Source organism: Chiloscyllium punctatum, chromosome 45 (assembly GCF_047496795.1).
Source record: "Chiloscyllium punctatum isolate Juve2018m chromosome 45, sChiPun1.3, whole genome shotgun sequence".
In the NCBI taxonomy this organism is placed as follows: Eukaryota; Metazoa; Chordata; class Chondrichthyes; order Orectolobiformes; family Hemiscylliidae; genus Chiloscyllium; species Chiloscyllium punctatum.
In genome coordinates, this window is record NC_092783.1 from 48,022,112 (window position 1) to 48,034,849 (window position 12,738).

Genomic DNA, 12,738 nt, shown 5'->3' on the forward strand with positions numbered 1-12,738 from the left:
TCGAGCCAAACATTTCTGGCTGAGAGGTTTCAAACAAAACCTTTACACTGCAGAGACATCTTTCCTAAAAGTTTTAAGGAGCTTCCGTTCTGCAGAAAAAAATGCTTTGTACACCAAACTTTCACCTGGCCTTCTGAGAACTAAAAACAAATGCTTTCCAGGGTATGTGTTTTTTTTCAGATGAACAAAACAAAATCTTTCTAATTTAAAGGCTTGCTGAGATTCCTCAATGTTTACTCTGTTCAATCTGAAACTAGCTCAGAAGCAAACAAATAAAAAACCAAAATATTGCAGACAAAAACAGAAAGTGCTGGAGAAACTCAGCAGGTCTGGCAGCATCTGCAGAGAGAGTAAAAGAGTTTTAAATGTGTTATGAATCGTCCTACTACACTCGAAGTGTTTTTACCTGGTTTTTGCTTTCCACAGATGCTGCCAAACCTGCAGAGTTTCTTGAGCCGTTTCGGTTTTTACTTCAAATACAACAACCCATTATCAGCCTGAGGACTTTCTCTTGCAAACTGAGCAAACAATCTCTTTTGTTTTGCTCCATGATGCTTCCTGCACCAGCCTTTGGTTACATACCAGCTATGATTGGATGAGGTTCTCAAATGTCTAAATTATCAACCCTGCACCCATCCAGTCCCATAACTCTAAACCCACTACTGGGGACATTAAATCTTTCTGCACATTACCATTCCCTGGACCAATTAAATATACCACCATATACAAAAAACAAATATACAATGACTTACCCAGTGACACTTGCAGCAAGAAGAGTAAACTCAAAAAAATAAACAGATATTCAACATTTGTTGCCCATCCCTCTCCTGCTCTTGAGAAGGTGATGATAAACTGCCTTTTTGAACCGCCAAAGTATGTGGGCTATTGGTATACCTCCAATGCCATTATGAAGGGAATTACAAGATTTTGATCCCGTGACACTGAAGGAACAGTGATATGTTTTCAAGTTAGGACAGTGAGTGGCTCGGAGGGGAACTTGCAGATGGTGGAGATCTGATAAATATTTTGTTCTCATAAATATGAGTATCATTGAATTTGACCATAGCTTAAGATATGAGCTGCACGCAAATTCATATTACCTTTCCATGAGCTGATGTTTCTTGAAAGATCTTGAACTCATATGCTTTGTGCTGGGTAAAGTTGGGATAACTTGTGACTTGTTTGTTGATCATGCACCTGTAACATTTTCTCGCTGTATTCCAGAAATGTGTCGTGTACATGTGGTCGAGTGAGAAGAGCATGAGATTGAAGAACTTTGCAGATTTGTTTTCTAAATATAAGAACCTCTATGAGGAAAAAACATTGCCCGGAGGAATAGCACCTTGATTGAACATGGTTATCTGAAAATCTTGGAAAACAATTATATATTTAATGGTCATGGACTTCACCATATGAACAGTGCATTCTGTGAAACCATGAATTTGAGGATAATGAGGACAGGAGATAATATGTTGAATACTGCATGTATCTTGAAAGAGTACCCTTGTATTTTCTGTGTTTTGGTAGATAAAATTCTTTGAAGAACATCAAACACACAGAATATGGTGGTTAATGTGTCAGCAACTGTTGAAGATGGATGCTATGCTATTTAAAAATAAATTTTGTGAAATATTTAGTTACCAGGATTTAATCTGATCACCACACCTGGAGAATATCAGTTGTGACCTTGCACTATAGCTCAGAAGGGATATGGTGCGAATTGCAAAGTTATCACAATCATTGCAGTTTGTTTCTGAATGACCAGAAAGAATGTGTTTACTCAGGGAGCTATTAAATGTGTTCAGCCAGTCTATTGATGATGATCAGCTTTAACTGCTCCAACTGGATATTGACAGATATAGCTTGTAGAATCTACTCTGTTTGACTGTGACCAATCAGACTGCTGTCAAAATTATCTTTGAATATGGATTCATAGTACCCACTTGCAAATGATGTGAAATACCTTTGTTCTAGTAGGATTTGTAACGACTGATAAGAATCATCATCTGACAGCCTAGTTTGTATTGATTTAGAGATGCCGGTGTTGGACTGGGGTGTACAAAGTTAAAAATCACACAACACCAGGTTATAGTCCAACAGGTTTAATTGGAAGCACACTAGCTTTCGGAGTGACGCTCCTTCATCAGGTGATTGTGGAGGGCTCGATCGTAACACAGAATTTATAGCAAAAATTTGCAGTGTGATATAACTGAAATTATACGCTGAAAAATTGATTGTCTGTTAAGCCTTTCATCTGTTAGAAAACAGTGATAGTTTCACTTCTTTCATGTGTAAATCACAAAACCCTTTTTTTTAAAGTTGCATTCTCGGGTTAGCTGTTAACAATGGTGATAGCTAGACAATATGTTGAAGGTGTTAGCCCCCTGTGTTCTCTGTCTATGACCTGATGTTTACATTGATTCCAATCTAAAAAGTGAGATAACAGAGTTTTACATAAATTCATGCAGTTTTTGAGCTCAGAGTTCTACATGAATGTATGCAGTTTTTGAGCAAAGTGCAATGTAACTCTGCAAGTACAAATTCACCACACAAAATATATGTGTACATGTGGACTTTGTCTGTCTGTGTGTGTGTGTGTCTGTCTGGGGTGGAGGTTGTGAGTGTGAGAAGGTGTGTGTGTGTGTGTGTGTAGTGAGTGCAGAGTGTCTTAGGTCTGTGAGGGGGTGCATGTGTGGGAGTGTGTGTGTCTATAAGGGTGTGTGTGGGTGTCTGTGTGCGCGTCTGTATGTACCTGTGTCCGTGTGTATGTGAGAGTGTGTGTGTGTGTAGGAATATCTGTGTGTGTGTGTGTGTGTAGTGCAATGGTGATCACCTGTAATGTGACATGAACCCAAGGTCCCGGTTGAGGCCCTCCCTATGGGTACCGAACTTAGCTATCAGCCTCTGCTTGGCCACTTTCCTCTGCTGCCTGTCCTCACACGTATGGACCCCAGCTATGCCTGTCTCTTTGTTGGCTATGTAGAACAGTTGATCTTCCGTAATTACACCGGCACCACTCCCCATCTCTTCCTCCGCTACATTGATGATTGCATTCGCACCACCTCGTGCTCCCGCGAGGAGGTTGAGCAATTCATCAACTTCACCAACACATTCCACCCTGACCTTAAATTTACCTGGACCATCTCTGACACCTCGCTCCCCTTCCTGGACCTCTCCATCTCCATTAGTGACGACCGACTTGACACTGACATTTTTTCCAAACCCACCGATTCCCACAGCTACCTGGATTACACCTCTTCCCACCCTACCTCTTGCAAAAATGCAATCCCGTATTCCCAATTTCTCCGCCTCTGCTGTATCTGCTCCCAGGAGGACCAGTTCCACCATAGAACACACCAGATGGCCTCCTTCTTTAGAGACCGCAATTTCCCTTCCCACGTGGTTAAACATGCCCTCCAACGCATCTCGTCCACATCCCGCACCTCTGCCCTCAAACCCCACCTCTCCAACCGTAACAAGGACAGAACGCCCCTGGTGCTCACCTTCCACCCTACAAACCTTCGCATAAACCAAATCATCCGCTGACATTTCCGCCACCTCCAAAAAGACCCCACCGCCAGGGATATATTTCCCTCCCCACCCCTTTCCGCCTTCCGCAAAGACCGTTCCCTCCGCGACTACCTGGTCAGGTCCACACCCCCCTACGACCCAACCTCCCATTCTGGCATTTTCCCCTGCCACCGCAGGAACTGTAAAACCTGCACCCACACCACCTCCCTCACCTCTATCCAAGGCCCTAAAGGAGCCTTCCACATCCATCAGTTTTACCTGCACATCCACTAATATAATTTATTGTATCCGTTGCTCCCGATGTGGTCTCCTCTACATTGGGGAGACTGGGTGCCTCCCAGCAGAGCGTTTTAGGGAACATCTCCGAGACACCCGCACCAATTAACCAAACCGCCCCGTGGCCCAACATTTCAACTCCCCCTCCCACTCTGCCGAAGACACGGAGGTCCTGGGCCTCCTTCACTGCCGCTCCCTCACCACCAGACGCCTGGAGGAAGAACGCCTCATCTTCCGCCTCGGAACACTTCAACACCAGGGCATCAATGTGGACTTCAACAGCTTCCTCATTTCCCCTTCCCCCACCTCATCCTAGTTTCAAACTTCCAGCTCAGCACTGTCTCCTTGACTTGTCCGGATTTGTCCTACCTGCCTATCTCCTTTTCCACCTATCCACTCCACCTTCTCCTCCTTCACCTATCACCTTCATCTCCTCCCCGACTCCCCCATTGTACTCTATGCTACTCTCTCCCCACCCCCACCCTCCTCTAGCTTATCTCTCCAGGCTTCAGGCTCACTGCCTTTATTCCTGATGGAGTGCTTTTGCCCGAAACGTCGATTTCGCTGCTCGTTGGATGCTGCCTGAACTGCTGTGCTCTTCCAGCACCACTAATCCAGTATTTGCTTTCCAGCATCTGCAGTCATTGTTTTTACCTGCCTGTCCTCAAGTCCACTTTGGAGGATGGTCACCCGAAGGTCTGAGACTGAATGTCCTGGACATTCAGTCTCAGACCTGACATGAGACTCATGGAGGGAGTGGTCTTTTTGGAATGCTGATAGGGAAGGGGAGGGAAATATATCCCTGGGGGTGAGATCCGTTTGGAGGTGGCGGAAATGACGATGGATGATATGATGTATCTGGAGGTTGGTGGGGTGATAGGTGAGGACCAGTGGGGTCTGTCCTGGTGGCGATTGGAGAGGCGGGGCTCAAAGGCGGAGGAGCGGGAAGTGGAGGAGATGTGGTGGACAGCATCGTTGATCACGTTTGGGGGAGAAATTGCGTCTTTGAAGAAGGAGGCCATCTGGGTTTATCGGTATTGGGACTGGTCCTCCTGGGAGCAGATGCGGCGGAGATGAAGGAATTGGGAATATTGGATGGCATTTTTACAGGGGGCAGAGTGGGAGGAGGTGTAGTCTAGGTAGCTGTGGGAGTCGGTAAGTTTATAGTAACTGTCCGTGTTTATTTGGTTGCCCGAGATAGAAATGGAGAGGTCTAGGAAGAGGATGGAGGAGTCTGAGATGGTCCAGCTAAATTTGAGGTCAGGGTGGAAGGTTTTGGTAAAGTGGATCTACTGTTCAACCTCCTCATGGGAGCACGAGGCAGCGCCGATACAGTCATCGATGTAGCGGAGGAAAAGGTCGGGGTGGTGCCAGTGTAGCTGCGGAAGATGAACTGTTCCACATATCCAACGAAGAGGCAGGCATAGCTGGGGCCCATGCGGGTGCCCATGGCTACTCCTTTGGTTTGGAGGAAGTGGGAGGATTGGAAAGAGAAGTTGTTCAGAGTGAGGACCAGTTCAGTCAGTCGAAGGAGGGTGTCAGTGGAAGGGTACTGGTTGGTACGGTGGGAAAGGAAGAAGCGGAGGGCTTTGAGTCCTTTGTGATGGGGGATGGAGGTGTACAGGGACTGGATGTCCATGGTGAAGGTAAGGCGTTGGGGACTGGGGAAGCGAAAATCATGGAGGAGGTGGAGGGCGTGGGTGGTGTCCCGAACGTAGGTGGAGAGTTCTTGGACTAAGGGGGACAGGACCGTGTTGAGGTATACAGAGATGAGTTCGGTGGGGCAGGAGCAGGCTGAGAGAATGGGTCGGAGCAGTCAGGTTTGTGGATTTTGGGCAGGAGGTAGAAACGGGCGGTGCGGGGTTGTGGGACTATGAGGTTGGAGGCGGTGGATGGGAGATCCCCTGAGGTGATGAGGTTCTGGATGGTCTGGGAGATGATGGTTTGGTGGTGGGAGGTGGGGTCATGGTCAAGGGGGCAGTAGGAGGAGGTGTCTGCGAGCTGGCATTTAGCCTCAGCGGTGTAACGGTCGGTGCGCCAAACTACTACCGTGCCTCCCTTGTCTGCCGGTTTGATAGTGAGGTTGGGGTTGGAACGGAGGGAGTGGAGGGCTGCACGTTCCAAGGGTGAGAGATTGGAGTGGGTGAGAGGGGTGGAGAGGTTGAGGCGGTTAATGTCGTGGCAGCAGTTGGCTATGAAGAGATCGAGGGCAGGTAAGAGGCCAGCACGGGGTGTCCAGGTGGATGGGGTGTGTTGGAGGCGGGAGAAGGGGTCGTCAGAGGGTGGGCGAGAATCCTGGTTGAAGAAGTAGGCGCGGAGGCGAAGGTGCAGAAGAATTGTTCGATGCCTCACCGCGTGTTGAACTCGTTAATCTGAGACTGTAGGGGAATGAAGGTTAGGCCTCTGCCGAGGACTGATCTTTCATCCTCAGAGAGGGGTACTTCTGGAGGGATGGTGAAAACATGGCAGGGCTGGGAGCTAGGACCTGGTGTGGGGCTGGAGCTGGGAGTGGGAGCGGTGTTAGGTGTGCGAACGGAGATTGGCGTGGGGGCGGGGTTAGGCGTGCGGACGGAGATCGGCGTGGGGGCGGGATTAGGCATGGTGACGGAGATCGGCGTGGGGGCGGGGTTAGGCATGGTGACGGAGATCGGTGTGGGGGCAGGGTTAGGCATGGTGACGGAGATGCATGTGGCGTGGTTGTTGTGCAGGTTAGTGATGTCACTGGGGGCGGAAGTGGCTGCGGCGATAGCAACCCAGGGGGCGGAAGTGGCTGTGGCGACGGCAGAAACGGTGTTGTTCCCGATAGCCGTGGACCCCGTGGAGGCCGCGAATCTGTTGGCGATGGTTTTCCTGGTGATCGTGGAGAAAGTTGTCTGGGCGGTGATCGCGGAGACAACTGTTCCAGAATCTTCCATCGGCCTCCGAAGTCACTCGGGCGCCATTAACCACGCGGCCGCTGCAGCGCCCGCGGCAGCAACCGCCGCCGTGAACCATGAGGTCACTTCCGCCCCCAAAGCATTCCAAAAAGACCACTCCCTCCGTGACTCCCTTGTCAGGTCCACACCCGCCACCAACCCAACCTCCACTCCCGGCACCTGCAAGAAATGCAAAACTTGTGCTCACACCCTCCCCCCTTACTTCCCTCCAAGGCCCCAAGAGATCCTTCCATATCCACCACAAATTCACCTGCACCTCCACACACATCATTTACTGCACCCGATGTGGCCTCCTACATATTGGGGAGACAGGCCGTCTACTTGCGGAACGTTTCAGAGAACACCTCTGGGACACCCGGACCGACCAACCAACCCAACCGCCCCGTAGCTCAACACTTCAACTCCCCCTCCCACTCCACCAAGGATATGCAGGTCCTTGGACTCCTCCATCGCCAGACCATAGCAACATGACGGCTGGAGGAAGAGCGCCTCATCTTCCGCCTAGGAACCCTCCAACCACAAGGGATGAACTCAGATTTCTCCAGTTTCCTCATTTCCCCTCCCCCCACCTTGTCTCAGTCCCAACCCTCGAGCTCAGCACCACCTTCCTAACCTGCAATATTCTTCCTGACCTCTCCGCCCCCACCCCCACCCCCAAACCCCCCCCCCCACCCCCACTCCGGCCTATCACCCTCACCTTAACCTCCTTCCACCGATCGCATTCCCAACACCCCTCCCCCAAGTCCCTCCTCCCTACCTTTTATCTTAGCCTGCTTGGCACACTCCCCTCATTCCTGAAGAAGGGCTCATGCCCGAAACGTCGATTCTCCTGCTCCTTGGATGCTGCCTGACCTGCTGCGCTTTTCCAGCAACACATCTTCAGCTCTGATCTCCAGCATCTGCAGTCCTCACTTTCTCCTCCAATCAGCTAAAGAACCCATTTATACATGCTCTGCCAGCCAGTCCATCTTCTATCCATGCTAATAAGTTACTCTCCATTACATGTGCTTTCATTTTCCACAATAAACCTTGTAGTGGCATATCATCAATGCCTTCTCAAATCAAGTATGATATGTTTATCTGCAGTTCATATCTGTCCTTCAAAGAATTCTAATAAATTAGTTAAACATGATTTTTCTTTAACAAGACTATGCTGATTTTTCCTGGTTACCTTGAGTTCTTCGAAGTGAATATCTATAACGTTCCCCATGACAGACATCAAGCTCATTGGCCTATAGTTCACTGCTTTATTGAGCAGATACAAGCCTAACCTGTCAAATGACAACTGCCCATACCTAGTATTGTAGAGTCAAACAGCACAGAAACACACCCTTCAATCTAACTCATCCATGCTGATCAAGTTCCCCAAACCAACCTGGTCTCACTCGCCAGTGTTTGGCCCGTATCTCTTGAGACCTTTTCTTTTGCCCTTCCTGATTTCACAAACCTCGATAAAGTCATCCCTCTACCTCCTATGTTGCACTGAAAAATAAATCCCAGTCTATCGGTCTCTCTTTGTAGCTCAAAACCCCCAGTCACGGAAACATCCTGTTGAAACTCTTCTGAACCTTTTCCAATTTAATGATATCCTTCCTACAGCAGGATGACCAGAACTGCACACAGTTCTCTAGAAGAGGCCTCACAAACGTCCTATACTCCCTCTCCATGACGTCCCAAGTCCTACACTCAATGGTCTGAGCAATGAAGGCAAGCATGCCAAATGCCCTCGTAACCACCCTGTCCACCTGTGACGACAACTTTCGAACAATGATGCACCTGCACCTCTCAGAATCTCTGTTTGACAACACTAGCCAGGACCCTACCATGAACTGTATACATCCAGCCCTTTTTTGTTTTGCCACAGAGCAATACCTTGCATTACGCCAAACTATAACTCCATCTGCCACTCCTCTGTCCGCTGTCCCAATTGATCAAGATCCCTTTTGTAGTCATAGATAACTTTAATTTGAATTCAATAAAAGTCTGGAATATAGGGTCTAATGATGATCATGAGACCATTATCGAATGTCAGAAAAACCCATCTGGTTCACTGATGTCCTTCAGGGAAGGAAACTGCCATTCTCACCTGGTCTGGCCTATTAGTGACTCCAGACCCACAGCAATGTGGTTGACTCCTAAATGCTCTCTGGGCAATGGAACAATTGGACAATGTATGGACAACGGGCATGAATAATGAAAGAAAAGTCCCTAAGTTGGCTTTGCAGAGGTTTGGAAGTAAATCGAGCCTGAACTGCTGCAGTCTCGTCAGTCAAGTCATTGCTATAAATTATCCAAAGTTGAGTCCCCAGCACTTGGCTCAATACATCTCAATGCATACTCGATAAATCTTTCCTAGCAAAGGAAGATCATTTATGCCGAACCTTTTTCTTGTAATCCAGCCAATCTTTTATCTCGTATGTTACCCCACCCCCATGAGCTCCTATTTTTTGCAATGACCATTGAAATAGCATCTTACCAAATACAAATATTCACATGTATCAAGTGCCTTCTGGAAATCGAAGCATAATAATCAGTTTACAGTTATCCGCAGCACATGATGCTACTTCACTGGAATGACAAGGCTTTAATGTAACAGCAGTAGAATTAATTATACTTGCGGAATTGAATCAGCAAAGAAGATAAATAAGAACAACATGTCATCTCTGGACAGTGGTATAGTGTGGAGAAAGTGAGGACTGCAGATGCTGGAGATCAGAGCTGAAAATGTGTTGCTGGAAAAGCGCAGCAGGTCAGGCAGCATCAAAGGAACAGGAGAATCGACGTTTCGGGCATAAGCCCTTCTTCAGGAATGAGGAGGGTGTGCCAAGCAGGCTCAGATAAAAGGTAGGGAGGAGGGACTTGAGGGAGGGGCATTGGGAGTACGATAGGTGGAAGGAGGTTAAGGTGAGGGTGATAGGCGGTGCTGAGTCTGAGGGTTGGGACACCTGCATCAACCAACCCCACTGCCCCATGGCTGAACATGTTAACTCCCCCTCCCACTCCGCCAAGGACATGCAGGTCCTTGGCCTCCTCCATTGCTAGACCATGGCAACACGACGCCTGGAGGAAGAGCGCCTCATCTACCTAGGAACCCTCCAACCACAAGGGATGAATGCAGATTTCTCCAGCTTTCTCATTTCCCCTCCCCCTACCTTTTCTCAGTCCCAACCCTCAGACTCAGCACCGCCTTCTTGACCTGCAATCTTCTTCCCGACCTCTCCGCCCCCACCCCCTCTCCGGCCTATCATTCCTCATTCCTGAAGAAGGACTTATGCCCGAAACGTCGATTCTCCTGTTCCTTTGTGCTGCCTGACCTGCTGTGCGTTTCCAGTGGTATAGTGTGGCAGATCTTATTAAGATCTGCTGTGTTTGGTTGTTTATTTATAACCCTGTGACATTCCTTTTATATGTAATTATGTCATCCAATTTTTGTCTCGATTCAACAGGAAGTTTATGACCATGACTGTGGAAAAAGTGGCAGCGTTTGGTGTAGCAAATGCAGTATATATAAACCTTCCATCAACTATTGCCTAGAATATGTTGAACCAAGCAAATGTTGAACGTTCACAATATATTTTGTTAAGAAATGGTAACATTGAGGATTTCTAAGACCATTTAACATTATAAGGACCTGCATATCCTGATTGTGTCTCCTTTCTGTCTAGCTTCAATCATTGTCTTGCCCCATTTTGAGTTTGGTTTGCTTTGAGGCATCATTTATTTGACTAGTTAATGACTCCTGCTTTCTATTCTAGCATAGTTACTCCCTGTTCTTCATATGTCCCTTTATCTCTCACGTTTACCTAATTCTGTACAGCTTCAAAACATTCTTGTTGCTAACAGTATCTACATACCCTCATATTTCAATTCCTATGAGAATTCCACTCTATTATCTCCATTTCCTTGGCTCCTTTGTAAATGTGCAAATGAAGCCATTTCCCACACCAGTTACCTCCTAGATATCTTCCTTTTCCTCAACTGACAATTCAACCCACAGTACTGAAAGGGACATTGAGTGTGATTCTTCCATTTCATTCACTTTGGCTCAGCCATCTTGCCCTCCCTTCCAGTGCCTCAATTCTATTTCTCTGGTCTATCCAACCAGTCTCCCTATCTTCCACACCATCTTTCACTATTTCTGCCACTTCCAACATAATTATCATCTCAAACACTTATTTCTTTCCCCTGTCAGCATTCCAAATAGACCATTAATTCTGTTCAGTCTGCAGTCACCCTCAATACCCGCAGCCTATATAAAATAGTTAACGGTGGCACAGTGGCTCAGTGTTTAGCTGTGTTGCCTCAAAGTACCAGGCACCCAGGTTCAGTTCCACCCTAGGCAACTGTCTGTGTGGAGTTTATAAATTCTCCCCATTTCTACTGGTGCTCCGGTTTCCTCCCAAAGTTCAAAGATGTGCAGGTGGACTGGCCATACTAAATTACTCAGTGTTCACAGATGTGTAGGTTAGGTCCATTAGCTATGGGAAATGCAGGGCTACAGGAATGGGGTAGGGGGATGGGTCTGGGTGGGATACTCTTTGGAGGGTCGGTCTGGACTCTTTGGGCTGAATGGTCTGTTTCCACACTTTAGGGATTCCATGGACTTAACACCTGCCTCTTTACCTCCTCTGGGCGCAGCTACAAACTTTCCATCACAGTAAACCCGTGATTTCCTTGAACTATGTTCAATTTTATATACTGCATTTGCTACACCAAACGCTGCCACTTTTTCCACAGTCATGGTCATAATCTTCCTGTTGCTTTTCATTTTGCATCTCCTCTTTGTTCCTACTCTGACTTTTACTGTTGGATTCCAATCAAATTCCACTCAACTGCATCAAAGAATAACACTTCATCTTTCAACAAAAATGGCAGTCTAAGATGCTGGCACAGGCCCGGGGAGCAGTGGCGGCCCAGGCCGAGTGAATGATAAAGGAGTGGGCATCCAGCAGCAGTGGCAGCATTTCCAGGATGAGGCGAATGCGCTCCTACCCCAGTTCTGAGGCTCCCGGTGAGCGAGGGGAAGGTCCTGGGCTGAATCTTCCAGTCTGGACTCACAGGTTGAGCCAAGGCTCCAGGTTTGCGACTAGGCCCCAGAATCTGAATGAATGTCAGCATCAGCAGAGTGGATGGCGGGAGACCACTCTAACCAAGGTCTGGCAGCTTTGTCTGGGTGAGCCTCAGTTGGGGCTTCAGATGTATGAGAACTGGTCCATGGCTCCAGCTCAAATGAGGCAGTCACAGGAATGGTCATGGCTGTGACCCGTAACCAATACCCGGAGACCAATACAGAGACCCTGGCCAATGTCGAATGGTACAGAGGATGAGGAATGAGGAACAAAGAGGGTAGGGAAAGATAAACTGTACTTTAGTGATATCATTTAATATATTCAATAACTCAAAATGTCACAAGAGCCTGGTTGTTCCCGCATGCCGTACCTGGACAATGAAGACTTTGGACTGCATAGATTTTTCAGTTTGAGTTGAGTCCACTGATGCATTGTAATCTTTTGCTTTCAATTCTGTGTCTTATGATCCTACTCCACAGCTATCTAATGAAGGAGCAGTGCCCCGAAAGCTAGTGCTTCCAAATAAATCTGTTGGACTATAGCCTGCTGCTGTGTGATTTTTAACTTTGTCCATCCCAGTTCAACACCGGCACTTCCACATCATGTTTCGGGATAGAATTGGTGGTTTCGGTTGATTGTCCTTTTACAGAGGAAATATAAGTTGGAATTCCAGGCTGAACAATGGTTCTAGACAGACATCTCGATTTCTGTGAGTTGTGTTTGTGTGTTGTCCACAGAGTTCAGTCCAGCTGCCTTTGCTTTTTAGAAGTTTTGATAAAGTCCAGGGCTTTGTCTGGTATTTTATATAGTGGGGATTTTACAACATGGAGGTAGGTTTTATCAGTTTCTAATGACAGCTAATACTATCTTATTTTTGTTCATACAAAACCTGGCAGTGACATGTATCTCCTTATTCAATAACCAAC

At 47.4% G+C, this 12,738-nt stretch overlaps 1 long non-coding RNA gene across 2 annotated transcripts in view; it reads left to right on the top strand.

Moving 5' to 3' along the window:
* The window catches only part of LOC140467382 (uncharacterized), a 30,680-nt gene that overhangs the window by 13,085 nt on the left and 4,857 nt on the right, over positions 1 to 12,738 (top strand). Inside the window, exon 3 of one of the 2 annotated variants that reach the window (XR_011955438.1) lies at positions 1,225 to 1,636. The exons of the other annotated variant lie outside the window; for it this stretch is intronic. This is a non-coding gene — a long non-coding RNA (uncharacterized lncRNA). Of the gene's footprint in view, positions 1 to 1,224; positions 1,637 to 12,738 lie in introns of those variants that run through there. 2 annotated transcript variants of the gene reach the window in all.